Consider the following 4756-nt stretch of genomic DNA (forward strand, 5'->3'; position numbering starts at 1 on the left):
CAACTGATGATGCCTCTACAAGAATGAAGAAAGAGTTCTAAGGTCCTATGATAAGACATCAAAAAGAATTCATTCTTCTAGGACTTTCTTATCTTTGTGATGTAAATTAAATGATCTAAACCACAATATTATTGCTCAGATAATTTTGTTTTATCAGTTTTGCACATTTTCATATGGACTTCACCTCAGTCTACAACATTCCTTGATTATTCTGTCCCTAATATTTTTACACTATCAAGACCTAAGATAACTAGTTTGATTTACAGCATAGGAAGTTATCCATCTGGCTTCCTTGGAATCAGAGCATGGTCAATAGATAACATTACTTCTGGTTGTTCACTACATGTAATGGCTTCTTTAATACTTATCGTATTCTATTTATTATTATTTTTTTAAAAAAACAGCTGGCTAAACTCAAAGCTCATTCATAGAAGTTTATGTTAAGTATTTCACAAGTTTTATTTCCCTTAATTCTTTTGTTTTTTGGGGGGGGGTCCGGTCGTGGGGTCTGAAGTCTGGGCCTGGGTGCTGTCCCTCAGCTCTTCAGCTCAAGGCTAGCGCTCTACCACTTGAGCCACAGCACAACTTCCGGTTTTTTCTTTTTGCTTATGTGTGCTGAGGAATCGAACCCAGGGCCTCAGGCATGCAAGGCAAGCGCTCTAGCACTGATCCACCTTCCCAGACCCCTTAATTATTAAGATAACATTTGCTATAATGCTAATGTTATTACCATTTTAGTTTTGGGAAAAATTGTAATTAAAGACAGTGAGAGCATGGCCCAAAGACACACTGTGAGGAAGGAAATGAGTCAAAGTTTCCAAAAGTCTTTCAGCAATACAAAAAATGTGGGTAAAATCTCTCCATTCTCTTACACTCTCAATTCAATATTCATATTGTCCAAGAAATAGTAGCATAGCAATTATTGCCCATGGTTATTATTTTCTGTTACATTTTGTCTTCAACACAGACTGTGTTGGTGATATTGGGTTATAATGCACAAAGCTGAGCTTACAAGAGAGGCAATTTTTTGGGGGGAGGGCGTCCAGTCGTGGGGCCTAAACTCTGGACCTGAGCACTGTCCCTCAGCTCTTTACGTCATGACTAGCACTCTAACACTTGAGCCACAGTGCCACTTCTGGCTTTCTTTTTCTACTTATGTGGTGCTGAGGAATTGAATCCAGGGCATCATGCATGCAAGGTAAGCGCTCTACCACTGAGCCACCTTCCCAGCCCTGGGCAAATTTCTTTTGTCCCACAGTTCCAGTTTCCTTTTTTAAAAGTACTAAAACATTTAAATATAATCACTTACTTTTTTAAGAATCCAAAACCGAAAAAATTCACACATAATCACTCCAAATTGCTTTAAAAGTAGGAGATAATGAAACAGGCCCTGTGAAGTAAATTTTCTTCTACTTTTAAAGTAATTCTGTAAGCCATGTCTTGATTGGTCACATCTGTAATCCTAACTGAGATCTGTGGATAACAGTTGGAAACCAATCAGGGCAACATAAATTCATGAGATTATTTTTCAAAAATTGTAATGAACCAGCAAAGGCCCAGGAATGGAGATGTAGCTCATATATTAGATCAGCAATCTAGAAAGGATAGGCCTGGCCAGACCTTGAAGCTCTGATTTCAAATTCTGAGCATACTAACACACATGCAAGTTTGTGTGCATGCATGCGCGTGCACACACACACATTTATTCAAAATCCTTCATATCAGTGTTTCGCATTAATTTCTTTGTTAAAAATATTTTATGAGTAAAATAAAGGAAATAAACTCTTCCCTCTCCGAATATTTTTGTACGTTTTTTATGTAAAAATACTGTACAGAGGAGTCACATTTGCATGAACAAGGTAATGAGTACATTTCCTAACAAGCATTGTTAGCTCCTCCTTTATTTTCCCCCTACCATCACTTCCCTCTCACCTCCGCAAGTACACTCCCTTCTTCCCTTCCCCAGCCTAAATTGTTCATTTTTTTTTAACATAGTGTCTTGTGCATCTCATTGTTTCAATGGGTCAACCTGTATCCCTATTTAAACATTTTGTTTTTTTCCTTCCCCTCTCCAAATTAGAGGAGCGTATATACAAGGTGTAGGTGCACCAACTTCAAATACAGTGAAAACAAGGGTTATAGCATAGGGGAGGAACATATAAAGAAACAAAAAAAATCACATCACACATTATAAGTACGTTAGAAACAATAGCAATAAAGAAAAAAAAACACTTGTGTTCCTATCTTGAGGTTCATTTTCTTTAACATCATCTTATTTGGTCATATGCAGATAGCTTTTGACCTTTTCTGCTTATCCCAGACATATATTAGTTATTGAAAATTAGGGAAACCATGGGACCTATGTTTCTTTGGCCCTAGTTAGTTCGCTTAATTTTTTCCAAGTCTTTTGATTTCTTAACAAATTGGACAATGCTATTCTCTCTGATGGAGGCATAGAATTCCATTGTGTATATATACCACATATCCATTCATCTGCTGAGGGGCATCGGGGTTGGTTCCATATCTTAGCTATCTTAAATAATGCTGCAATGAACATAGTTATGCTGGTAGCTTTAGTATGGTCTTGTTTGTGATCATTTGGGTAAATGTCCAAAAGTAGGATTGCTGGGTCATAGGGAAGCTCTATGTGGAGTCTTTTGAGGAACCTCCATACTGCTTTCCAAAGTGGCTGAACAAGTTTACACTCCCACCAACCATGCAGTACTGTTCCCTTGTGATCACATCCCCTCCAGCATCTGCTGGAATGCTTCAGGAATTTGCCTGTCATCCTTATGCAGGGGCATGCTAATCTTCTCTGTATTTTTCCAATATTAGTGTACGTGATGCTGAATTGAGCACAGAAAACTTTTTATATATAAAGTGTAATTGATTTTATTAAACTATATAATTCAACAAAAAGTAAGTTTAAAAGAATCGTCGTGAACTTTTAGAAACATGTATTCCTTACATAAGCACACATTTAAGAATAAAGTCAAGATTGACATGTCAAAAACAAAATAATCCCAGATATTTGTTGTTCAAGATATGTGTAGGAGAAGGAATGCAATTATTCTATACAAGGCAACTGTCCTAATGAACACAGCAGCAAGTGTTAAGATTTGATAAAACTTTTAATGTTTTAAACATATTTAATTTTGGGAATTTACTTACATATGCAAAAACTAGGACTGTTTGTCAGGTCATAATACTTTTCTATAAAGTATTTAAGATTTATGGTAGCAGACATATACTACTAATTATGTACATTTCAGAGTTTATAGAAACTTTACTAATGAGAAGTTGCAAAGTCTTTGTGTAAAGGAACAGAATAAAGAGTTAAGACTTTGTTAACTACAGTTTCTGTTAAAACAATAGGGCTTCCTTACTTTATATGTTAGCGAGAAACAAATGATGATATAAGCCATGTACAAATGATGAGATGAGCCATAAATAGTAATCTTAGTGGGTAACTTTAAAGACTGCACATAGTCTATAAAACTCTTGTTGAGCATCATAATCTTAGTCAGTTTTAAATGTACAGGAATATGAGAAAATAGTAAAATCTAATAGGTAGTACCCTTCAAATACTGAAAACACTGGCAATTGTTTTGTTTTTTATTTTATTAATCATTAATATTTAATTATTGGTTTTTCTTATTTGTAGTATTGTTTTCCTTGTTGTACTATAATACTATTTTTTGTAAGTCCTCATTAGGAGGTACTTTGAGAAGGTTACTGGGATGGCCAAATCATTTTTATAGGAGCATGTGAATTTACAAAGAGGAAAATTAAGAACAAAATATTTATTTAAAAAAATGATGAAGTAGAGTCTGAATCAGGAGTGTTGAAAAATGTCCATACCTAAAATCTTAGCCCTAGGATGAAGCAGCAGTATTACAGAGTTGAGGCCACAAAAGTGAGACTGTGTTTTTTTTTATTTTGATTTTGTTGGTCATGGGGCTTGAACACTGGGGCCTGGGTGCTGTCCCTCAGCTTAAAGCTAGCATTACCACTTGAGACAAAGCACCACTCCATCTTTTTGTGCTTATGTGGTGCTGCTGAGGACTCAAACCCACGGCCTCATGCATGCAAGGCAAACACTCTACAACTGAGCCATCTTCCCTGCACCTGAGATAACTGTGTTTAAAAAAAATCATCTAAACAACATTTGCTTTCTGCTTTGGGTTGTATAATGAAATATATGAATATCTTTTGATGTTTTTGTGAATTGTCGTACTTCTAAATTTATAATCACTTCAGCCACTTTATCCTTTTCAAAGTCATGAAATATCTCTGAGAGTTTGCTTCTGTGAAGATTGTTTTTGCATTTATAATTTCTTCTGAATCATTTTTATTTTTTGTCAAAATGACTTTATATTTCATGTTGATGGTTTATCATACATCAAATACATTTAAATGTACATGAAGAGTCTGAAGATCACAAAATGATTATTCTCATACAGCTCTTGTTTAGCTGTTATGCACTTTCAGCATTATGATATTTCTCTCTCTTTAACTCTCTCTCATTTCCTCTCTTTCTCTTTCATGCTCCATGTCTGCTACTTAGAATTTCTGCTGGTCTACTATAATCCTGCAGAATCCACTGGTTTTGTGGGAACATGAGAGGGACCATCAGTTACCCTTACATTTCTTAAGAATTATAACAGTGACATGATATTATTCTTTTCTATTCTAAATGGCAAAAAACCAGATCTAGGAATTCCTTTTCACTTTTATACTATTATAAATTTTATCT

At 35.3% G+C, this 4756-nt stretch overlaps 1 non-coding gene across 1 annotated transcript; it reads right to left on the minus strand.

The window, feature by feature from the left end:
• Positions 1-2753: 2753 nt before the first annotated feature.
• LOC122114071 lies at positions 2754-2859 on the minus strand. The gene has a single exon (XR_006148525.1). It is a non-coding gene; the product is annotated as a U6 spliceosomal RNA (small nuclear RNA).
• Positions 2860-4756: the final 1897 nt, after the last annotated feature.

This window comes from Dipodomys spectabilis, unplaced genomic scaffold (assembly GCF_019054845.1).
Source record: "Dipodomys spectabilis isolate Male_0828 unplaced genomic scaffold, ASM1905484v1 ptg000105l, whole genome shotgun sequence".
NCBI classification, from domain to species: domain Eukaryota; kingdom Metazoa; phylum Chordata; class Mammalia; order Rodentia; family Heteromyidae; genus Dipodomys; species Dipodomys spectabilis.